Source organism: Megascapheus bottae, chromosome 5, assembly GCF_031878675.1.
Source record: "Megascapheus bottae isolate mThoBot1 chromosome 5, mThoBot2.hap1, whole genome shotgun sequence".
In the NCBI taxonomy this organism is placed as follows: domain Eukaryota; kingdom Metazoa; phylum Chordata; class Mammalia; order Rodentia; family Geomyidae; genus Megascapheus; species Megascapheus bottae.
Genome location: NC_143513.1, coordinates 49,553,952 through 49,579,751, shown reverse-complemented (window position 1 = coordinate 49,579,751; position 25,800 = coordinate 49,553,952). Strand labels below are relative to the sequence as shown.

At 36.5% G+C, this 25,800-nt stretch overlaps 1 protein-coding gene and 1 long non-coding RNA gene across 2 annotated transcripts in view; one reads left to right on the top strand and one right to left on the bottom strand.

Annotated features, from left to right (window-relative positions):
* The window catches only part of Cdk6 (cyclin dependent kinase 6), a 181,926-nt gene that overhangs the window by 52,666 nt on the left and 103,460 nt on the right, over positions 1-25,800 (top strand). The gene's annotated exons all lie outside the window — the stretch shown is intronic.
* On the bottom strand, positions 11,629-19,203 carry LOC150063366 (uncharacterized). Its single transcript, XR_016535415.1, has 3 exons — positions 19,118-19,203; positions 15,301-15,376; positions 11,629-11,849 (listed from the first exon to the last, which is right to left on the bottom strand). It is a non-coding gene; the product is annotated as an uncharacterized LOC150063366 (long non-coding RNA).

The following is a 25,800-nucleotide window of genomic DNA, read 5'->3' as shown; positions in this document are numbered from 1 at the left end:
CTAAGTAGATACATGGCACTAACTTAAGCTAATAACAAATAAGTTTGGGCTCTCTTTAGAAAACGCTTCCTCAAGTTAGGCATTCAGTCTGTTTATAGAGCTCATTAAAAAGCTATAGGCTCTGTCTACATCACCATAGTGACAAATAGCAGAATGATGTTCTCTTCCAAAGAGGGATATTCCTCATCTAAATTTAACATGTGCTTAAGCTCCCTGATGACAGTCTCCTTATCTTCCTCCTCTCCCCCAACCCCTCACCCCCAGTGTCACAGCACCAGAGGCTTTGCTCTGACGATGTCAGCCACATATCCTCACCTAAAGATCAGGTAATACCACATCATGTTAGCTTCTTCATAATACTTAGCTAAACCTATCTTTTTTATGTTTGTTGTTTCCAACTAGAAAGTAGAGAACTTGAAGTCAGAATTTTAGTCTATTGCAGTATCCCAGGACCATCTTACTGCCTAGAATATAGAATGCTTTCCTAATTCTACTAATTATGGAAGAATAAGCCTCAAAATTGTCATCTTATCACATCTGTGTAATCTGAAATCCGCATCTGATCTCTAGAACTTCTCCTTTAGTATAGAACTGACTTAACTAAATTCCAAAAGTTTTTTTTAGATTTCTGGTTGGATTGTGTTAAACATGTTCTTAAACACAGAAAATTGAGTTTAATGATGCAACTAATACCTAAAACATAACCCAGTATTTATGAAATTCTTTAAATTTAAACATTGTTTCTCATATATATACTCACCATTGAATACAAAAGTCTTCCCACGTTCACCATAAGAAGCATCAGAGTATGAAGTTATTGTTGAAGTAATTTAAAAATACTGCCCTCTGTATTACTTACATTGGATATTTAGTCTTACCCAGAAAGTTCAGATATGTTTGTGGAATGTGGGAATTAAAAAGCAGAGCTTCACTTTGTAGTTGCTATTTTCACTATTGTCATCAGTACTGATAGACTTGTAACAACCAATCTGTCAACTTATCTAAGATAGGATCTCTTCCTCATTCCTAAGCAAGGTAGAAAACATTAGTCAATCTTTTTTATTGCAGTTGAGAAAAAGTAAGTTCTGGCAAATATTTGTTGAATGAATAAGTTCTTTCACAGAAGGCTATATAATAGAGCTTTGCAAATCCATGGAGCCTGTTATGAAAGTCAGATGTCTCTAGCATATAATTGTTATAGTTCCTGTTATTCTGGATTTTTTGGTCACTCATTCTATAAAAACAAAATTCTCCAAAATGATTGACTCTGGGGAACACTCAAATGTGAAGAACTTAGCCAAAATTTGTATATTTTTAAATAGAAATACTTCTAATATAAAATATTTAAATTTATGGTTTATTGGTATACTAGTAGCATATTAATATAGTTCATTAAATATATTTAAATATATTTCATTTGTTTAATTATATATTTAAACGTGAAACTCCATGCCAAGTCTCTGGGCACTGTGACATTTGGAGTCTTGATTTCTTTAATATTAGAAACAACTGGTCAGAACTCTAATATTACAAAACCCTAGCAAGTATCATAAAATGGTCAGCTCGTTTATGATGCCTATAAAAATATTCCAAGCCACAGATCTTGCAAAAATGAGTTACCATCTAATAAAAGGTTGACAAAGGCTTAGGTAAAGATCGTGTTCTGTTTCTCTCTTCACTATGCACTGTTTCTCCAAGTATGGTTAGCCAGTCACATCAATACATGTTAAGCATTTGTGGTACTAGAGTAAAATGCTAATTGACTTTCCATTCCAAAGTATGAGTCCGAAGAGTGAATTTCTAAGAATTGTCCTCTGGTAATATTAAAGTCACTGAAAGACTTTCCTAGTGTGATACATATGATACAAATGGAAAATTTTAAAAATGTCTCCCTTTTGTTCTAAGTTGACTAGAGCCTGTAATACTTGCTTGCCAGTACATAGATGAATAGAGTTTTGAAAATTGCTGGGCACATTGATTCAAATTTGTCATCTTACCATTTAGCAGGCTGATGTTGGAAGATCTGGGCCACACAATGAGACCTTATTTTTAAAAAAGGAAAATTTGGGAGTCTCTAAGACAAATTCAGGTGTGACATTTAATTAAAACATATCCATAACATAAAATTTGTTTGATAGCACTGAACTTGGGGCCATAGATGGGTGTAGTAGTGTAGATTTGTAATCTCAGTGTCTTGGGTGGTAGAGATGGAAGGATGATGGTCTGAAGCTAGTTCTTCCAACTCAGGGCAAAATCATAAGACCCCTTCTGGAAAAAAATAAAAGAGTGAGGGGACTAGATGGGATCATGGCCTAAATAGTAAGCTTGAGGCCTGAAGTTCAGCCCATAGTTAATTACAAATAATAACTTAAGAAAATAATAAAATATAAGCATTCCTTAAGATCTCTGATGGAAAAACATTAACTTGTTAATAGGAGATAGTAAATAAAAGAGAAAATGCTTAGAAATAGGGAAGTGCTAACTAAATATTCTTAAACCATCCAGAAAACTACCCTTTCAAAAAAAGTATTTATGGGGCCGGGAGTTTGGCCTAGTGGTTAAAGTGCTTGCCTAGCATGCATGAAGCCCCGGGTTCGATTCCTGGGTACCACATACATAGAAAAAAGCCGGAAGTGGTGCTGAGGTTCAAGTGGTAGAGCTCTAGCCTTGAGAAAGTCCAAGGACAGTGCTCAGGCCCTGAGCTCAAGCCCAGGACTGGAGAAAAAAAAAAAAGTATTTATGATACAATGTGATTTGTCCTTTCAAAGATGATGTTTTGTTTCACACATACTAATGTTTTCAATTTCCTGTGGTCTTAAATTAGTAATCCCTTACCAGAATTGTGAGAATTACTTATCTGAATTCTTAGCCCTTAAAAAAAAAAAAACTAGGTGAGAAAACAAAGCATTTGAAATTTAAGTGAATCACTGTCACAGGTTTTAACACTGGTATCAGGGTGGCCAGATAAAGTACTGTGTTTGAAGCTCATATATTAGAAGCTGAGTAAGAGTGCTTAGAATTTAATTTTCTCTCCCAATTGTGATTCTAAGCCTTTAACAAGTATGAGTTCATAGCTGTATTCGCTTTTATATTTACCATTGTTCACTACCATTGCTGACCATACTTGTTAATTTTTCCTTTCTTGGACAAAACCAAGGAAAATATTTATCATTCTCCTGAAGTACAGTCACACCACTTTGGGATTAGAATGCTAAAATAGAACATCAGAAGTTTGGGAGTGGAAATCATGAGATGTTTCACTGGGAATGAAGTATAGGGCTGTAATGTATGTTAGAAGCTCAGTCTGTGTTAGGAGTGTGATACAGATTAGTCCAGAAATAGTTATCCTCCATTGAAGATATTCTGTAGTTATGGTAAGTACGGAATAAGGACCTAAGTACTCCTTGTTGACATTTTAGTCTCACTAGTATATCAAATGTTAAAATTAAAACCTGGAACAGGGAAATTCACCATTATCCATAGCTGAAAGACTGTTTTGAAACTAAAATAGTGTAAAAGTTACAGGTGAGCACCAGCTAGCTTCATTCTTCCTCTTCCACTACCGAAATGCATTCCTCCTCAAAGGATGAGGTACAAGAAGAGGGAAAGAAATAAATTGCCTATCATAGGAGAATCGATTGACTGGGTCCTATGCATAAAAGAGAGATTTGTGTACTGTAAGTAGACCTTTCCCTAAATGTAGCTTTGTAAAATGTTGTGCTGTGTTGTGTTGTTTTATTTTGAAACAGAGTCTTGCCAAATCAGGTAGGCTTTCAACTCTTCATTTTCCTGCCTCTGCCTTCCAACTGCTGGGACTATAGGAGTACATCACCATTTTTGGCAAAAATCACTTTTCAAAAAGCTTTTAAGTATGTCGAATGTGAAAAACTCCTATATTGCATTAATAACTCTGTTCTTCTGCTGTTTTTGTTGTTGGTGGTGGTGGTCATGGGCCTTGAACTCTGGACCTGGGCATTGTCCCTGAGCTCTTCAACTCAAGGCTACTGCCCTATCCCTTGTTACTTCTGGTTTTCTCTGATTTAATTGGTGATAAGAGTCTCACAGACTTTAGTGCCCGGCCTGGCTTTGAATTGAGAACCTCAGATCTCAGCCTCCTAGAGGCTAGGATTACAGGCATGAGCCACCTCATTCGGCTTGTTCTTCTGGTTTTGATTGCAACCTCAATCAAGTCCTTTAATATTTCAATCCCATATTAATGATGGGTCGACATACTTCTTTGGTGCACAACTCTCTTTGAATCCAAATAAACAATACACCAGAGACAAAAGTATGCTTGTTTTGTCTTTTTGACATGATTGGTTTTGAATGTTGCCAGTAACAGTCCTTGGTAGGCATCTCTGCTGTGAGACCATGATTTAAAAAAAAAAACAAAAACAAACTACACACACTTAGGAAAGTAAAATACAAATTACATTAGAATGAATTAAAAAAGAGTTGCAGTTTGGTTTCCTCTTGGTGAAAGCACCTCATCAAGAGAAAGGACTTTTTTTCCCTTCCTGCTTCAGTTTCACGGTCACTCTTACTACCTCACTTTCACCGGACTTCTTACTTTATTTATCACCAAGTTTCATAATTAACATATGGTTCATGTTATTGATTTCTCAGGTTTCAAAGTAAAATAAATCGAGCTTTCTGCCACATTTAGAATATACAGTTTTTCTAAGGCACTCTAAACAAAGACACACATTATTTGTAAGTTGCAGAGCAGCTGCCAGAAAACAGAAAATTAGGGATGTAGTCATGGGTGAAATAATGGTGATACTGTTCAAAGGTAACCCTTTGTACAGCAGGAAATTTTCCTTATAAAAGAGACAGCTGAGTTTGCTTGTAAATTTTGCTAGAAACAGGCCTGATTTAGCAACATTTAGTGCTGGTTAGGAGGCTAAAGACACAATTCCAAGTTGGATACCAAGCAAGTATCCTCATATATGTTTTGTAGAAAGCCCAAGCACTTGATAGTTTGAAAAGATGAATGGGTATAGGAGGGGTACTATTAGTTTGTTTTAAGGGTTAAAATAACAAATAAATATTTTATCATATCCATGAGTAGAGTTTGCTACATATGAAAAGAAGACATCAGCAAAAAATGATTCACAGTTTACTAGAAAGTAAATTTCTAGTATTATAACTATAACTAAAAGGCAAATGGTTACAAAAAGGAAAGGTAAACTTTAACACACACACACACACACACACACACACACACACACACACACACACACACACGTAACTTACAAACCAGTTAAAAAGATGACTCAATTCAGATATGGATGAGGAACATTAGGGACAAATTTACAAGTACACAGAATATGTGGAAGATGTACAAAGGGGGGAGTTCAGCCTAACAAATAATTAGAAATGAATGTTGAAGTCAGAATATACCAGAGATGAATAAATAGCAGAATGATTACATATTCATAGAATAATTTTTTTCAAAACACTTCACTCCAAGCTAATAATTGCCTAAAGAGATACAAGATCTAAATTCTACAGTATGTAATGTGTTACCCATATGTAAATATTTTTCCACTACTTGTTTTTAAAAACTAGTATGAGGCTGGGCACCAGTGGTTCATGCCATTGGCTAGCTACTCAGAAAGCTGAGATCTGAGGATTGTGGTTTGAAGCCAGCCCAGGCTTACTCATTCTAGCTACCCAGAAGTCTGAGATCTGAGGATTGCAGTTCAAAGCCAGCCCAGGCAGGAAGACTGTTATCACCAATTAACCACCAAAAACCTGAGATAGAACTGTAGCTCAAGTGGTAGAGCACTAGCCATAAGCAGATAAAGCTTTACAATGCCCCGAGTTCAAACCCAAGATCAGAAAAAAAAAAAGCTTGTACAAAATGTGCTACCATACTAACAGTCTATCTCACTTAAAGCATATTGGATTGTTTATGGCCCAAAATAGGTGTGTATTACTATTTTATTACACTGTATGAAATTCCTAGTAGTTATTGTTTTGCCTTTACAAAAGTAGCTATTTCAGTGATTCAGCCTAATATGTTTTCAGTCCAAGGAAAAGATTTTGCATGTTCATATTAATGAGAGATGCAAATTACCACAAAATTGACATCTCTACCTTTGAATCATCTTTGTAGTCCAGTATACAAATTAGCCACATAGTGTACTTCCTTCATTATCAGTACAGTGACAAGAGCTTGTAAAATATCCAGTGTGAATGATAGGGAGGTTAATGATGATGATATTGATAATATAGCAAGGACTAACTAGAAAAAAATGATATGACAAGCTCTCTTTAATAAAACTTGCTGACACAATTGTTATTTATTTTTACTGTTGATCTTACTGCCATAAAACTAGTGGAATCGGTTCTAGAGACATTTCACTTGTTATTGGAAAGAGTTGCTGCTGGGAAATAAACTTTTAAATTAATACCTGCATATAGAATAAAGTTTCAAGCCTATTTTAACTATCATTGCAAACACCTGTACCAATTTCTCTGATGTTCTCTGAGTTTTCAATATTTTTCACTTGAAATCAACTTTCCATGTTCTTGTTGACATGAACTCATAACTGTTAGATTATACCTGTTAGCAGATGCTTTCTCTTTTTTTTTGGCCAGTCCTGAGCTCATGGCCTGAGTACTACCCTTGGGCTTTCTCAAGGCTAGAGCTCTACCACTTGAGCCTCAGCACCACTTCCAGCTTTTTTCTATGTATGTGGTACCAAGGAATCAAACTCGGGTCTTCGTGCATGCTAGGCAAGCAGTCTACCACTAGGCTAAACTACTAGCCAGCAGATACTTTTTAAGAGGTGCCTGCTTTAAAGAAAAATAACATTTCTTTTCAAACCCTGAGTTGGTTGGTACAGAGAGAGATTGCATGTGGATAATTAAGATGTTCTGCATGTAGAATTGATTTAATAAAGAAGTATGAAGATGCCTTTTCAACTCTTTTTGAAGAGAAATACTTGAGATTCAGTGGTAATGAGGATGTCCATACAAAAATGTATCTGTATATAAATTCACTAGTTACTCAAAGACATCTGACATTTCTTCAAAATTGAAAGGGAAGAAAAAATGATGCCAAAGGTAACTTGAATTTTTAATATATTTTAACAGAATTTATTGTTATTGTAGAGGTTATATACAGAGGGGTTACAGTTACATGAGTCAGGTAATGAGTACAATTGTTTTTGAAGCACGTCTCCCCTTTCCTCACATACTATATGAGCTTTTACAGTTCCTGTTTCATTTTTTTAAATGACACCACCAAAAACATGCTTTTTAAAAATAGCATGTATCCCTCTGAATCATGTCCGCCATGCTGAAAGTTGGTATGCTTCAGGTTAGGCCTGTGAACTTGGACAGCTTAGCTACTCTTTATGATAGACACAGCAAGACTGATAATAGCCCAAATCATGAGTGAAGGGACACCAGGACAGAAACCACTGGGTTTCTTTCTTCCAGCCAAAATAAAAAAGTCCTGAACCCTGGTGATTGATGAGCAAGTTGCCAGGGGAAATGAACTGGAAAATCCTTGCCTTGTATGTACTTGCCACCGAAATGTCTTGACAGAGATCTCAGTTCTTCTGATCAGAGGCCTGATACAACATCAAGAAAGACTATAAATCCGATCCATGTTTTCCTATCTCACAAATACAGCATGTGGATGTTTGTATAGCCTTTGACAGACCTGTTTGAACTGAGAAAAGACTTTTAAATAAGTATAGGTATCCCATGTTTAGTATAAAACATGTGTTTCTAGAAAGTATTTCTATGGTGACATTCCATGTATCAGATTCTGGCCTTCCTAACCCTTAAGTTGCAGATTTGGAGCCTAGAGAAACTTAGGAGCTTATAAATGGAAGACACAGAAAAATTTTTAAATGCAAAAAATATATTTTCCAAAAACATTTTTCATCATCTTTAAGTAGTAGGAGAAGGGTTTCAATTCAGTGAACCAGTTTATAAGTACAATGCATCTTGATCCACATCATCCCTTCCATCATTCTCTCCCATCTTTCCCAATGCCATCCATATCCTTGAGTTACAAATAATAACTAATAAGAAACTGTGTTAGAACTGTGCATGTGGGTGACATATGTGGACCGGATCGTCCAGTCTTTCCTGCAGTGAGCTGATTTGCCTGCTGACATGGACTCAGTCCTCACCAGCACCGCATAGTGGATCTCTCACTGATCACTCACTGCAGTAGCAAAGCCAGACTGTGAAGCCACTACAAAAGCTGTGGGCATCACATGTGGAGCTAGGAGAGGTTCTACACAAAAGTCTTCATTGACATTTGCATCTGAGATTCATGTTCAGGTCATCAAGTGTTCACAGAAGGAATGTCTTACATGGAATACGTTTTCTGTTAAATTTTCCACATAGCAAGCAAAAAGACTTTGTATTTAGCCAGTAACATACTGCATATTCTTGGCATTGTAATACTTGAATTTTCATTAAAATATTACCTTGATGTCATAAAGCAAGCAGGGCTCCTTCAAGATTGTATTGGCAGTCAACATTTAGTATAGTTTAGAAATGTGTTTGTTGTGTTTTTTCAGGGCCTGTGTTTTAGTTGATTTAGAAATGTTTTACACCTTTCCTAAAAATACAGTGGCTCTTACAGCTTATATTTATAAAAATATGAGGGCCTTTGTCCAGTTGAAGTGGCTGGCACCACGTACTGCATTACCTCTCTGATCTTGTGCTTCTTGCCCAAGTGAGTAGAGATTTTTGTTAATTCCATTTGCTGCTGGATAGACTGCCTGTACCTGTAGCTAATGCTTTACAGCCAGAGAACACTATTGGAAGGGAATCAATTCATATGTAGGCTTAGAAATGTCCTCTTAGAACTGGAAACATGTCTTCTTTCTCCTCATACCCACCTGGAAGCTCTGCAAAATCTGGGCATTATCCTTTCATTGGATTCCAGACAGGCTGTGTATCCTCTTTTTCTCTTTTCTCAAAAACTATGTGTCACTCATACCAACTTTGGTATGCCTTAAAGCTTTAGGGGAAAAGGTAAATTAAATAGTGCTTTTATAGAATACCAAAATTTCACTATATGCCATGCTCAGCTATGAAACCGAGGAGTTTTTTGGTTATGTCTTTAGAGTTTAGAGACCATGAGGTTAGAGTTTCCTATATTTGTTAACAAAATTCTCCCCAGTGGGATTTTCCCACTAACTGCTCGCCATCTTTTCTCCTTGAACCTGACTGTTGAGTTATATACAATATTATAAGTAACTTTTCTACTGTGCCCTTAAAAAAACTTTTACATTTGTGTATTCCTCTGTGTTAAAATGAGTAGGAGCTGATCTATAGCAGAGCCACTGTTTTAAGTGACCACTAACTAAGGTTGATTCTTGATTATATTAAGAGGAGAAAATAGATCTTGCCAAGGTTGGACATATTCCCCAACTCTGTAAAACATTGCAGGCGATTAATGGGCTTGAACTGAGAGTTCTTTTGTGTGTATACTTGTATGTGCACTTGTACGTGCGAGGAGGAGTGAAAGGGACACCCATGCACAGAATTTGTAAACTGGGCAACACTGTGGTAGTTAGTAAGAGGCAAGAGGTACCCGGGTTGGCTCTCGGACCTTCCTGGATGCAGCCTGTTGGACAGGCTTCCTTGGAGATGAATCCTGCATGGATGGCTTCCTTTTGCTCGAATGCTGGTCCCGTCCTTCCTAACACCTTAGGAGGCCTGGGGAGAGATATACTTATATCCAAAGTACTTTGCAGATTACAATCCTGCAATTTGCCACTCAGGAAAATAAACAGGCATATTAACTCGTAGCAAATGCCACCTCCTTGGTCCGAATGAGTTTGTAAAGCATTTTCTTCCTGATTTGTGCACACCACATTGTTTTAGCTCTTCTCATCACTGACCAGCTGGCTTGTTGGTGAATAGAGCTATGGGCCCCTCGCCATGTTTCATGTGAGGTCTTGGCTGGGTGGCAAACAGGCAGCCTGTAGCCAGTGTCAGCAATTCAGGAGGAATTGGCACAGCAGTGTCCCCATTAATTTCTGCTTGTCACATACTGTCATGCAAGTTACACCAGAGAGGAAATGACCGTTAAAAAAAAAAAAAGAGGTACCCTTGTGGCACTGGGTCGCCTCCAGACGTTCCGAGGTTAAACAAGTGGATACAATTAGCTCTACACAGACAGCTGCAGGGAAGGGAGAAACCTAGATGTGGGCCTCGCAGCAATGGGTCTTTCCTGTCAGCCAGGAGTGTCAGCTATCAACATCTGCCATATTTTAACCCTTCAAAGGGACCGGTGAATTAAGGGGAGCTATTATCCCACGCTCTGCTGATCTTTATCAATCATAATGCCCTGGGAAATTACCAGAGTGCTGCTGCCTTGGTGGCAGGTTTTGTCCTTTGGGATTTTTTTTTTTAATGTTTTTGCTGGGAGCAAAGAAAAGTGGTAGAGCAGAGGGCAAGGGGAAACAGGCTCTTTAATCGTGGATAATTTACTGCCACAGGGAAGGGACTAGAGCGGTCATAAGCTCCTCTTTGGTTCAGACATCTGAAGCAGGCAGCTTCCATCTATCTCCACATAGGTCCTTCCTGATAACCTACCTGGTCTCTGCCTTCACCAGAGCTGTGATGACTTTCAGCAAATTCAAGGAAGACCTTTGGGAAAGGAGAACCAGTTTCAGAGGAGAAGACTCTCCAAGATGAGAAAAAAAAACTCTTAGGATAAATAGGACCTTCCCAAAACAAACCACAAAAAAGTTCCTGTATTTTTCTTCCTTTGTGCCAGTATTGGGGCTTGAACTCAGAGTCTATAGCTCTCACTTGACTTTTTCCATTCACTGCTGACACCCTACCAATTGAGCCACGTTTCTACTTCCAGTTTTTTCCTTGGGTTTGTCTCCCTCTGGTTGGTTTAGAACCTCAGTCTTCAGATCTCAGCCTTCTGAGTAGTTGGAATTATAAGTGGGAGCCATTATCATGGAGACAATTCCTATATTTCTTAAAGATGGAAATTATTTAGCTACTATTGTACAAAGTTTTGACCAACCTCTTTGTATGTACATGCTGAGCATTGGAATGGGCTTTGTGCCATCACAGTCTGATAGCCAGTGCAGAGGGACATGTGAGGAAAATGAATCCATGTGAATTGTTTTTTGAAATCTACATGTTTCCCTTAATAATTAAAACCATTGAGGAGGCAGGGGATATCATAATTTTGTGAAATTACAGCTTTTTCTTCTGAAAAGATACTGTGAAATAACAGGAGTCCTGTCAGTGGACAGTAATAGCAAGTGTAGGATACACATTTTGAATGATTGCCAAATGAACTATTGGGAATAACCATGCATGCATTACATTCTTTTTTAATTTAAATTATGTAATGCATTCTTATATCACTGAAGAAGATTCTGCAATCATTTAAAGTGAGGGATGGAAGTCACCTCTGGACCATTGAATCTTATTTAGATTTCATTCTTCCCTGTGTGAAAGAACTGATAATATACTCACCAAGGAGAGCTTGGATATGGTTAGTGATGAATGTTGGGAATGTACCAATCCAGTGACATCATCTAGCCTGAGACCCTTACCATATAGATTAGAAAACAAAACCTGGAGACTAGGGGCTTTTCTAAGATTTTTATGCAAAGCAGAGACAGAACTCAAGACTCTGTTTTCAACATCCCATGAGCAGAGGAGTTAGTACAGGACTTGTGGTCAACCCAAGCAACAACAAAGAGGTCTCTCTGTCTCATTGCAGCCCGAAGGAAGGAGCTTCAAACATAGACTCAAAGGCAGCTTTCTTCATTGAGGGCCCAAGTCAACTGCTGTGAAGTCAGACTGTCAGCTTGAGGCACCAGGTTTAGTTGGCCCTAGGAGAATGAGATAGGCCAATTTCAAACGGTAACATTCCTATTTAGCTTTAAGTACATCTAGAAACATATACAAGTATTTCTTAATTTTTATGTCAAAATAAGATATGGGAGAAAATTTCATTTTCAATCTTTGAAAAAGATTTGAAGTGTACTTAATTGTGACTTAATTGTGTACTTAATTAATTCCTAATTGTGGCATCCTGTCTTGTGGATGGACGTGCAGTATATACCTTTTCTATGACTTGTGTCATTAATCTGGCTTTAGGAGGACAATCAGTAATTGACCTCAAATGGTTGGAGCTTTACATGACTAATTAAGCATATTTTTAACATATTAATGTCTTAATTTGGTGTTTAGAAGTAGATTTATTCACTGGAAAATAGGTTCTTATTTCAGTGAAACATGCAAAATAAATAATATTCTCTGTTTAAATAGCATTGTTTTCTCAGACTTGTTTCTGAAGCCTGAGTTTAGGATCTACTGTCTAATGTCAGGCTTTGTTTGAAGCACTTCATTTGAAGACAGTGTATACTTCAGAGGAATACCAGGGGATTAGAACTAGGATAACAGAGAAAATGCCAATTTATTGAATAACGATGAACCAATTAGACAAAAGAAAACATTGGCCTCAAGTTCATGGGAAGGCACCGAATCACTACCAATTCCTGTGACATTCAGAATAAATACCATCAATCATTGTGAACCACTTAGGGAATTCTCTAATTTTGGCATTATTAATAACAACTACAGTTTATAAATTGGCAAACTTTCTTGAAAACCCTTGCATCATTTAAATGTGTCAGCTAAGAACTTGAAACTTCTCTAGCATTCATTAAAATGATAATTGCTGAGTTCTCATGGGAAAAAGTAGTTTCTCATTTTAAGTCCTGAAGTTTCAACAAGATTTGGTGTAGCATTTCATTTCACTTCAAATCCTAATGACTCACTACATTCTTTTCCCCAGGACTTATCCCCTGTTTACCCTCAGAGTTTTCTCTCATGTAGCCACAAGTCTACTGAATCAATGAGCATGACTATTTTCATGAACAGTGAAACAGTTCAACTTCTGTAATACTATTGGAAGATACAGTTTAGCTTGCAAGTTGAAAACAAATTAACATTTCTTATATGTTTATATCTTTATTGAATCTGGCTTCTTAAAAATATTAATTTCTAAGAGAATCTTCTATGAGCTGAGTTGAGCCATTCTCATATGGTCAGGAAGTAACAGTGTCCTCATTTTACAAATGGAAGCAGCTGCCATAAATAGCTAATTAATGACTTGCCCAAGTTCACACAGATAAAAAGCCAGAAGGTAAATTTGTGACTCTTGCACAATCCATAAGAATGTTTTCATGTCAGCCACTATAGTAGAATTAAATATAATTTATATATCTTTGTCAGTGTTCTTTAATGAGTGGTTCCTATTTGCATAAATGTTTTAGCATTTCCATGTCCTTGGGCATTAAAGTAATTTATTTTATAATTTTAATTATTATAAGACTGTATAAAATTATTCAGAAATGAAATGAAGGCAAATACATTACATTTTATTGTTATTAAAGCCCCTAGTGTCAGTGATAGGATTCAAAAATGAGAGCTGTTCATTAGATACAGAGTATTACATATGTTGCTTATTGCTTAGCACGTGTGAAATTATATTTAGCTGGGAAAGATATTTTCTTCTTTGTTTGTTAGGAAGGGCAGGACTAGAGTTTGAACCCGGGGCCTTTCACTTACAAGGTTAGACACTCTACCACTTCAGCCATTTTTCTAGTCTTTTTTGCTATTGCTGTTTTCCAAATAAGGTCTCATAGATCCTTTTGTCTTTTGATTTTGATTTTAAAAAGGAAGGTCCCCTATCAGCTTCTGTAATGATCAAATATAATGCCCTAGTAAGAAGTATATCTTGTGGTAGTTTAGCTATCATGTACATTCTACCTCAAAGCTTAGGAGTGGTTTTAAAAAACCATTATACACTCTATCATTAAGTATCATTAAATCCTTTTTTCTCTTACTTCATTTATACCAGGTAAGTTTTTACATTATGAGAAGAAGAGCTTGTAAAAAGCAATTAGAACACACTTGAAATTCACATCGCAAATGTTACAGGACAGGTTTTCCAAACTAACCATCCCATCTAGGATATCCCCCAGGTTCCTCAAAGCTACTGGGAGGCTGAAAAAATATTTGCTTTCCCCACTGTGTGATATTCATACTTTTCTTGGTTTTCCTGCTGTTCAGAAAGGGGCTGTTGACCTAAGGTTTCTATCTCACTTAACTCCAGATTCTTAAAGATTGTGTTGGTCCAGCCGTTCTCATTTTACTCTGTCTTGCATTTTTCTAAACATAGTATAGTTCCAACCCAACTGAAATTTGAAAAGTTGACAGGATTTATCTAGTAAGATCTAAAAATGGAGGGAACATTTTTATTTTTATTTATTTATTTTTTTTACTTTTAAATATTTTTATTAATCTTACCAACAATCTCAATTTTGTTTAGTGGCTGCTTTTTTTTTCTTTTTTATTTATTTATTTATTTATTTTTTAATTGTAATTAGTAAAAGGGTTACATGATATTTGCCAGATAGAAGGTGCATTAATTCACATACATTGATACCCTTTCACATGTCACATTTTTAAACTCCTTCAGAACTCTTTAAAAAATTTTAATTCTAAAGCTGATGTACAGAGAGATTAGTTACAGTTATGTAAGTCAGTGTTGCCATGGAGGCCATTTTTAAAAGACTTGAAGGCATCATATACACAAATCAGAGAAATTGTAAAATTTTCAGAATTGGAAAATACCTTAAAATTCCTATTTGGGTGAATTACTACAAGTTAAGCAGTTAGTAGGATTGTAACCAGTTCATCTATTGCTGTCCAGTGAACTTCCCAAGAACTGTGGAAACGTGGCTTTGTCATAACTCATATATAATTATTTCCTTTAATAAAGACCCAATCTTACATTTTCTTAGTGATTTGAATGTATTACTGTCCTTGTTTGCACATTCCTCAAGAAACAGTATTAAACTTTGCCCTCATTTTTACCTGACCTAAGCCCAGAATCAGTAATGTTTCTTGCTAGCTAGAGCCTTCATTCTTAACATTTTATTCTCCTCAGTCTCATTCCTAGTATATTCTTTTTTTTTCCCCCTGAAGTTTTAATGCCTTCTGTCTACCTCTTTCATTTCAGCAATGTTCAGTTACTATCAGAGTTTCTATTCCTTATACTGCCTGGTAGTTTCTAGCTAATTGCCTATATTTTTGTCGGGTAAAGTTCTATCTCATGTAAACACATGGTTCTTATTTAAACATTTATTGTACTGTGCCATCAAATCACTAGAGATGTCCAAAAATAAGCAAACATTGCAAATAAGCAGTGTCTTCCACAATTTACAAAGGCAAGGCCAAGAGGTAGCTAACAAACTGGTAATGGGGATCTACCTCTTTGGAAGAGACTGAGGTACCTTCATAAACAAGTAGAACACGCAGCTAAAGCTGCAGAATAAGTAGCTACTCCCTGTGAGATTCGAAAGAAGGTACAAGGATCAAAAGTGTGAATGGATTAGAGCCATGAAAATCTGACATGCCTACACTAAAGAATTTTAAGTTTGGTTTATTTTCTCATTTCATCTAAAAACTACAAACTCAGCTTGAATCATTAATTCCAAAAGTACAGGTAGGAATGGATGGTAGGATATAGTGCCCTCTGTGGATCCCAGAAAGAATGTATCAACTAGATTTGAGGATAGTACATTAAAGGCCCAAAGACCCATGTCTACTTAACTCATTTACTTATTGGATATATAAAGGAGAGTCCCTGGCAACAGGACCAACATGGTTACTAGTCTAAGCTTAACTTCTCTAAGTTTTAGTCTTCCTGTTTTTTACAGATAAGGATAAAAATATGCAAGTCGAATGAATTTAACTACTTTGTATACAGTCCAGTATCCTCGTGTAATTTCAAAGGAAAGACCTGATAAACAGTGCTGTACCCAGAAGCCCCAGGTGAAGACAGAGGCTTATTTACATTGTATAAAACTGTTATTAAATTGATTTCATAGCCACTCTTAATGACACCAGTGTTACTTGATGTGTTCGGTGTCCCTGATATCTTTTTTCCTTCTGGTTTGGGTTTTTATTGACTTTCCGTATTATCATTAATGACAAAAATCCATTTTGTGTTTCCTTCCATAACTTACTTGATGATAATGTTAAATTGCCTGGACTGCTATTAAAAACCTTTAGATTCTTTGGCAGGTTAACTTTTGTTTGTAAAATTTCTAAACATAGAATACATTATATGCCATTGTACATTTAGGGAATTCATTTTAAGAATTTTCCATTCTGTATCGGAACACTTAAAAAGTGAAAGCCCTGAGAAAATGTAGTATATTTAACATCAGTGTATTTCCTTCAGATCTCAGTCATTATGTTTTCCGGATTGCAGTTGACATATTGAAACACTAATTCTTTTTTTTTTAATTTAAACTTGGTTGCTTTATTTTGTATTTTTTTTAAGTTCACAAAAAGCTTTACAATATCTGTTTTTCCTCTGCTGATCATCAAGGCCCTTATGATACGACAATAAAAGTTTTGTCACATCGGTTGAGCATTACTCAAAATCAACAGACAATCTACAAATAAGAACATTTAGCAAAATACACTGTCTAGAACACATCTGTATGTATGTATCCTAAATTAAACTTTAAAAAGGCATTTAAAGGGGCCGGGAGTTTGGCCTAGTGGTAGACTGCTTGCCTAGCATGCGCGAAGACCTGGGTTCGATTCCTCGTACCATATACATAGAAAAAAGCTGGAAGTGGTGCTGAGGCTCAAGTGGTAGAGCTCTAGCCTTGAGAAAGTCCAAGGACAGTGCTCAAGCCCTGAGCCCAAGCCCAGGACTGGCAAAAAAAGGGGGGGGCATTTAAAGAACAAAAACCAAATAAAATCAACATCAATGCCTTCTTGATCTTTCTAAAGTGAGCAACACCACTATTCACACTGAAGAATAGCAGGGATAATATTTGGGACTTTCACTGGGGTTATACTTTATAAACACTGGATAAGTCAAGAAATTAGATTTCAAAGAGAGGAAAATTTAGGTGGCCTTAGAAAACTTATGTGGCCTTTATCAAGCTTTTAAGTTTGTAAAATGGCATAAAACATACTTTGAAGCACCCATTGTAAGTTCCATTAAAATTATTTATGCTGCGATTTCCACTTTCAATATAATCTTTAGGTACTTTTAGATGATAATGAATAAAGGGCATCAAAATAAAGTCAGAATTGAAGTGAGTATATGTTGGAAATGGAAAAAGGATGGGAGGGTAATGCAAGTGGGCAATAATAACAAACATGATTGTTAAAAGTTTCCATACTAACTAATGCTACAAAATTATATATTTTGGCTCAATGCACAGGACTGCTGAAAATGGCCAGGAAATGAGTGTAATATTCTGTGGTCCCAGTTAGATTCTTAACTAACTACTAATATGGTTGGCTCACTCAGGAATAACTGATACACACAGACTCCTTGCTAGTTTACTAATTCTCCTTTGTTTCTTTCAATTACACTTTTGAAGGTTAAAGGATGTCTAAAAGTGACCAGAACAAAATATTCAGATTCTAGAGTAGTAAAAGAATAATTTGCAAATGATTTAATTATGAGCATGTGATCATATTTTTTCAAGTATGGGCCTATGAAAATGTAAAACTCTCATGTTCCTATATATGCAGAGTTTTTTCAGCAGAAAGGCATTTGAGGAATCACATCTTTAAAATACTTATCTTTCATCTCAAATTGCTCTTAGTATGCAAAAGACTAATTCTTAAAAGTACTTTAATATATGATATATGGATGAAGCATTAACTTTTATCAGCATGTCTCAGATAGAAACAAAAAAAAGAACTTGAGCAACACAGAACTTCCAGTTCATACCTGAGTTGTTCTATAAATCTTTATGAAGAATGTTTGAGCTACTTGCTTATTAGTAAATAGGAACATGTCACATAAGCCAAACTTAAAGATTGTTTAAAAATTTGGGACAGAAAATAAGATGCACCAAAAAAACACTGTATATGACAAGTGTATTAGTGACGGGTGTTGCAGATGACAGGTACTGTACAAATTCAGAAGATGGAAAGATAAGGACTGGCTTCCTGAAAAATGTGGCAATTTTATGGGACTTTGAAGATATTGTGAAAGCCAGCTATAAAAAATGAATGATTTTATATATTACTGGGATTATAAATTGATATAGCGTGGTGGAGACAATCTGGAAGTACTGATTAAAATTCAGACTTCCAGTGGCATTTTCACATTTCAGAGAAAATCTGGCACAAATACAAAAGGAGGCATGAAAAGTCTGCTATGGCACTAATTCCTCCCTTACTCCTTATTTTGTTTTGTGGTGCTAGAGATTGGACCTAGAGTTTCACATATACTAAGAAAAAGCAGCGTACCACTGAGCTGCATTCCAAACTTGGAGCATTCATTGTAATGGAAAACCATTGGAATTAAGCTAAATGTGTATTAGGTGGCTGAATAGATCATGGCCCTATATGGACTACTATGTCACAGCTAAAAAGAATGGTGCAGATCAGTGAAAACTTATTTGCAAGGTCTCATGGTGAGCAGAGACGAGCCAGTTTTAGAACTATCTGAAGAGTATGTCTGTCAGTCTCAGAATTTATAGACTCAAGAAGAATATACATAAGCCAAGCTTAGAAAGACAAATGGTGCATGTTTTCTCTCATATGGGAAATCTAGATCTAAACTATGCCAGGAGATGATAAATTATACAGGACTCTAGGAATTCGCATACAGTGAGACTGAGGGAGGATACTCTTGGGGAGGAAAAAAGAATATACAAAAAACTGCTTCTTTCATTTTTTTTTGTTTTTTATTATCAGGATAATGCAAACGGCTTCTTCTAGAGGCTTCTAGGTGAAAGTGAAGTGGGTAGGAAGTAAATTGTCAAATTTAGCAAAAAATTGCTAAATGGACTGGTCCATTTGATTTTCAAATAAACAACTTTTGTGTATGTGTGCAATATTTTAACAAGCTTAAACTAAAAATAATTCGTTGTTTATTCAAAATTTAAATTTGAAAAGTTCGTGTTTTATCTGGATATACTGGTGAATGGTAGCAAGTATAACTTCAACTCGGAGTTTTTCATGTATCCACGTATATACTTTGTGTGATTAAAAAAAAGATTCAGGTGTATATGTAAAGGATGTAATAAACATTAGAAGTTACCTTGTATGGGCTTCCTTCTCGGACTTCTACGAGGGGGGTAAAATGGCGGCGGAGCCCACGAGTAACACAGACTCCAGAGACCCGACTGTCGCTTCAGATCCAGCGGTCGCAGCCACGTCATCAAATAGGGACGACCGTGAGCCAATGGTGTTCTGAGATACGCCCCACTTGTTCCAGGCGGGTGGGGCCGGGTGCCCTCTGGCTCCTGACTGCTTGCATCACTGAGTGTGTATGTGCTGAAGCGCAGATGGCAAACAGCAGGGTTCCAAGAGCTACCCCACAACCTTGCTTTGAGAAATAGCCTTTAAAATTTACTTTCATTTTCATAGTACTTATTGCATTTCATTATTGAAAATCTCTGAGATTAGATTTGAAATATTCCTATCACAGAAGGACAAATTAGGTTATACTTGCTAGGAAAATTTAGCATTCCCCAATGTGTAAATATTTGAAATAGCACATTGTGCATAATAAATATAGATTAAATTTTACTCATCACTTAAAAAACTTAAACAGGAAAAATAAATTTATTGAGTGCATATTCTCTAGGTTGCACACCAACAACTGATGATTTTAAAAAATCAAATTTGGGGCTGGGAGTTTGGTCCGGTGGTAGAGTGCTTGCCTAGCTTGCATGAACACTAGGGTTCAATTCCTCAGTACCATATACATAGAAAAAAGCTGGAAATGTGCTGTGGCTCAAGTGGTAGAGTTCTAGCCCTGAGTTCAAGGCACAGGACTGGCAAAAAAAAAAAATCAAATTTTGTAATTAGCATCTTTCACTAGGTTTCGCTTGTCAAGGACTTAATGCAGAATTGTTTAACAAAACTTAGAAAAAACACATCATTTCCTAGAAACTTTGTCTTTGTAGGACTTTTTTTTAAATTTCACATTCTTTATCAGGGACTTACTAAACTTTATGGTTTAAAAAAGTTTATAAAAGGAATGTTAGAAAATATGTAATTGTAATGGGCAAAAACACAAAAGCCCCTCCCCCATAAAAGAAAACCAACCTTTTAATATTCCTACTACATTTGATACTGGACATGAAAAAGTAGAATTTTTTTCCTTCTATTTCTTCATCTAACCTCCCACACCCAGAATAAGCTGATTTCCTTTCAGACATTTTTATTTATATTCAGGGTATTCAATTAAATTGAAATTGAAAATATATCATATTTTCATACAAATGCCCTGCATATTGGTATACCCTTAAGCTTAAAAAGTACTTTTCTGAAATTTAAATTTGATTACATATTCTTTGTTTTATCTGACTACACAGTGTAGATATAATTACACATTTGTAAACACATATACTTTCTTTTTTTCAAAACAGAATCATAACTTTTTGAAATTCCCCTAAGAGTTTTTCCTTTCACTATCAATTTAGTTTGTTTGCATGGTAGAATTATCAATATTTCTAATGTCTGCTTGATATCATATTGTGGGTACATTAAGCTTTCTGATGCTATAACAAAATGCCAGAGATACAGTCACTTTTTAAAGAGGAAAGGTTTTGACAGATAGTTTTGAAGTTTCAAGTCCTTGGTTGGTTGGCACTGTTGCTCTGGGCAGTGGCAGTGCAACCCCTCACAGTGCATAGAACGTTTACTTCCTGGTAGCTGAGAAGCAAAAAGAGAGGAGAAAGGCTGGGAGCTAGTGACTCATATCTGTAATCGTAGCTACTCAGGAGGCTGATATCTGAAGATTATGGTTTGAAGCCAGCCTGGGCAGAAAAGTCCCTGAGAAACTCTTATCTCCAATTAATCACAGAAAAAAAGCCAAAAGTAGCACTGTGATTCAAGTAGTAGAGGCTAGCCTAGAGCAAAAGAAGCTCTGGAACAGGGCCCAAGATCTGGGCCTTGGTGTGGGTGGGGGAGGCACACTGAGCACTATCTCCTTTTGAATGCATGATCCCAGTAACCAAAACCCTCCAAGGTCCATTGCATCATTTATTTGACTATTTCTATCTTGGATAATTTTATGTTTATATTTTTTGCACTTTCAGATAATTAGCACCCAACTGCTTTGAATTGACTGAGAATAAGCGAGTGCTGCTGGTTCTATGGTGTGAATGTTGAGTCGAATTAGAGGTCTTTTTTTCGAGTGGTCTGGTTCTGGGGGTGCAACTCAGGGCCTGAGTGCTATATCCCTGAGCTTTCATGCTCAAGACTAGAGAATTCTACCACTTGAGCCACAGCTTTGCTTCCAGCTTTTCTGCTATTTTTGCTGATTAATTGGAGATGAGAATCTCACAGACTTCTTGCCCAGGATTGGCTTCTAACTATGATCCTTACATCTCAGCTTCTTGTGTACCTATGATTGCAGCCCTGAGCCACCAAAACCTAGCCTTAGGTCATATTTTTTTTTTTGTAAGTAAATTTTAGAGAGAGGTTGGAGATATATACTGAAAGATGTCTGTATGTTGGGGACAAAGTATTGGAGGAAGCATTCTAACAAAAGATGGAATAAAACTATATCACCTTCAGAGTATAATCAGACAGTAAAGTGCCTTATCTAGCACTCTTTTTAAGTTTTACTTTTGTGTTAAAGAGTGCACCACAGAGGACTCATAGGTCTTATGTTTTAGAAATATCACTTAGCATTGTGAAGAAAAGATGAAAGATGCATAAGCTGGCTACATGGAGACAGTACTGCAATAATCCAAGCAAGAGGAAAAGGAATAAAAAGCAAATGACTTTGTTCTGAAGTATGAATGATGATGCTATTCTACTACATTGAAAAATCCAGGCTAAAGGGGTAAAAAAAAATCTATGTTGTATACTTCCAAAACTCTCCTAGCAGAGGATTACAATAGCTAAACCCTAGATACATAAGGCCATATATGATGAGAACAAATTAATGGACCTCCAGGACATGGAAACAAGGGCTTAATTATAAGTGACTCTTTACGTATGTTTTTCTCTCTACTCTTGTGTTGCACTTTGGTTAATCTCATATTGTTACTGTATCCCACTTTGTTACCTGGTATATTATATAGATGTTTACCTGTTTGCTTGAAATAGGAGGGGGAAAAATGAGAGGAGGAGTGTGGAGAGGGAAATGGGGAAAAAAACATAAGAAGCGATATCAATGTGTGAGAAGTAATGCACCCTCTATTTGGCGAATATAACTATAACCCCTTTATACATTGAAATAAAAAAATTTCAAGACACTAGGGATGTTCTTGTTTAAAAAAAATCTATGTTGTTTATTGACAACTGAGATTATGGCTACTGCGGAATAGTGTAGAAAACATAGCAAGAAGTACTGAAATTTGCATTTCTAGAAACTGAGAGCAGTCCCAGTTGCTCTTATGACTTAGGATATCTCAAAATATCAGTGATTTAATAGTTGAAGAGGAAAATGAAGAAGGAAAAAAGGTGAATTGAAGGTGAAGAGAACTGTAGAGTTTGTGAAGCACGCCACAAGAAAATAGATGAGTATCGACTGGAAATACAGATTCAGTACTTGGAGTCAGTGACCACTGTGGACAACATAGAAAGTCTGATAAAACTGGAGGCCATACGTTGTTGAACACCCAATGTTCATGCAGGGGTTTTATGTCAGTAGCAGTCTTGGCTGTAGGATTAAGAATGGGCAGGTAAGTACCAAGATGAGGCCTTGGAGGACACATAAAAGAAGAAATGGAGGATGGTTTAGTGGTACTCCAAAAGAGATAACTTCAAAAAGCTGTCTGAGAGTTTAGGTAGGCCAAGAAAAGACCTGAAGTCCTACTTAAGAGAACAACCAGCTCAAGTTCCAGAAACCTGCATTTTAAAGAGCAATGACCTTAAACCTAAGTAGCTCTTGCTATACAAATGAGCCTGAGCCTCACCATCTAGACTGTTTTTCTGGCTGTGGTGATGCTTATTCTGTTCCTATTGTGATGCTGATTTTACTATTAACCTGCTACATTCTTTTTAAGAAAATTCTAAGTTCACAAACTGGATTCCTGGGTAATTTGTTGCTTTTCTGTTCCATTTGGCTCTTGGCCTTCATGCTGTTCCTGAGTAGATGTGACCACCCAGAGCCTCTTCCTGTAGGTTGAAGAAATTATTAGTGAGAAACATATGGCCCTCCTTCCCCTGGAGATACATTTGCTGCCTCTATCCTAGCAAGCTTCAGCTTAAAAATTCAGTCTTTGCAGTAACACAAAATAAAAAAATGCTGAATTGCTGCCTCTTCAAGAATTCCCATAAACAGCTGTGCAGGCAACTCCACCCCAGATGGATGACACGCGCAGATGTGTTTCTGGGAGGAAAGTACGAGTGCTCTCTGGGTGTTGTTTTTAGCTTCTCATTGCTGCAAGGGTGTCTTTGCTTTTTCAAGGAAGAGGTACACTGTGGTAAGCAGTGTTTTATGACCCATAATAAAAACCCCTTGTAAAGACCATTTTTTGACCAAATGAAGCTAAGTGTTCTTTACAAAGTTCTCATTTGCTCCTCTTCCCCATCCCACCCCTTGCAGTGGAATGCAGACACTTCAGCATTAATAAATAACATAAGGAAATAATGTCACAAACTCTAGTTCTTTTTTGTTAAGCTGGGAAAGCAACTATAGGTAATTATGTAAAGAAAATTCACAGTGATTTTGTCTCTACTCCGTAGTTGATTCTGAATATATATGTCAATTACAGAGAATTTGCTGCTATATTCTTATAGTATATGGTTATTAGCCTATGAAAATCCCTAAAGGATAGTTTGAAATTAGAAGACCCCAAAGAAAAGTTCTTCTAGTCTGGTAAAAAAAAAAAATGACTTAGAACCATCTTAGAAAGCCACCTTAGAAACCAACCTTGGGTTGATTTCAAAAAGAACTATAATGTATTCCATGAATAATAGCAGTTGATTTCTTGGCATCTTTCCAGACCTAAAATCTTTACACTTCCCAGTGGAAATCATGCAACATAACACTTGATTTAATTAAAGTAATATTAAGCATTTTAAAGATCATGTCCTATAGTGTGCATATAGTTGTGTTTATTGATCTTACTAATGAATGTCAGAATGATAGGAGGCTTTTGTGTGCTAAATGGAGAAAACTAGGTAAATGTGTCTAGAGGTCATTGCTAAAGGTCGGTACCAGTTCTAAGCCATTACCCACACTGGAAGGTTCACACGATTGTTTGGTGATCACAGTTACCAGAAAGGCTGAGGAAGGGGAGGTTAAGCTACAAGCCAACGTCACACCTGGTGTGTGGTAGGGAGATGGAGCAGAGCTCCATAGTTGACTTGTGGAACCAAATTAACCTATTTCATTTATCTCCACAATTACCTTTCCCCACTGCTGTTTTTGTTTTGTTGTGTTTCGTTTTTTACTTTTCATTCAGCCCAGAGTCAATTAATATTCTTAGAAAATTCTTATACTGGGGCCGGGAGTTTGGCCTAGTGGTTAAAGTGCTTGCCTAGCATGCATGAAGACCCAGGTTCGATTCCTCGGTACCACATACATAGAAAAAAAGCCGGAAGTGGTGCTGAGGCTCAAGTGGTAGAGCTCTAGCCTTGAGAAATTCCAAGGACAGTGCACAGGCCCTGAGCTCAAGCCCAGGACTGGCAAAAAAAAAAAAGAAAAGAAAATTCTTATACTACCTCCTTGTCCATTCTCTCTCTAACAATATCCCACATATAGAAACAACCATATCCATCAGTGGATGAATGGCTAAACAAAATATCATGAGACATACAATGGGATGTTATTTAGCCCTAAGAAGGAAATGCTAGCATATGGATAAGATATTGGAATGCTACACTAAATGAAAAAAGTCCACCAGAAATACAAACATGGTCTGACTCTACATATATGAGGTATCCAGAGTAGTGACATTCAAGGAAAAACAAGTACAGTGGAGGTTTCCAGGGGCAGAGAAGAAGGGGAAATCAGGGATCATGGTTTAATGGACATAGAGATCCAGTTTTGCAACATGAGAAAGTCCTGGAGATGTGTTCTGCAATAATATGGATATACTTAGTACTGAGCATACACTTGATATTGTCTGAGGTGGTAAATTATATGTATATTTACCACACCACAATTAAAAATTTTAATATATTAATAGCAAGGGAAAAAATTCTGGGACTGGCTCTTGTTACTCTCAATAGCCTCTGCTTGCTTTATGATTTTACCATCATCATTTATTTGTTGGCTCAGGTGACTTTTATCTCTTTTTCTTTAATTGTAACACCTAACTTAATTCAATATGTTATCAATTCAGTGTAAAACAAAACAAAGCCTCTTCTATAGACTCTATAGACAGACTCTTTTAACTCCTTTAGCCTCTTTCTTTGGGAAACAAAAACAAAAACAGTATGGAGGTATTGCTGTGAAAAAGGAATTCTTTTCTTTTGGTTTTTTTGACATAAGAACTTGTTATATACCCAAATTAGCCTTTAATCTTGTGATTAGCCACTGGAATGCTGGGATTGTAATTGTAGATGTGTACCACCATAAACAGCTCTGTAAAAGTTTTGATAACAGACTTGAAAAGATTGCAGCTTACAGATTATAAGGAGAAAATCCTACAAATTGTGTTATGTCTCTGAAAGTTTTAAATCAACTATTAAATATTTTTGAGATTAAAACTTGGAGGATGTGATTAGATTAGCTAGACATATCGAAGTACCCATAATTGTTACTTTTAAGCTGTCGTTTCTGAGGTTTTCTGAATGATGTTTGGGTGTTTA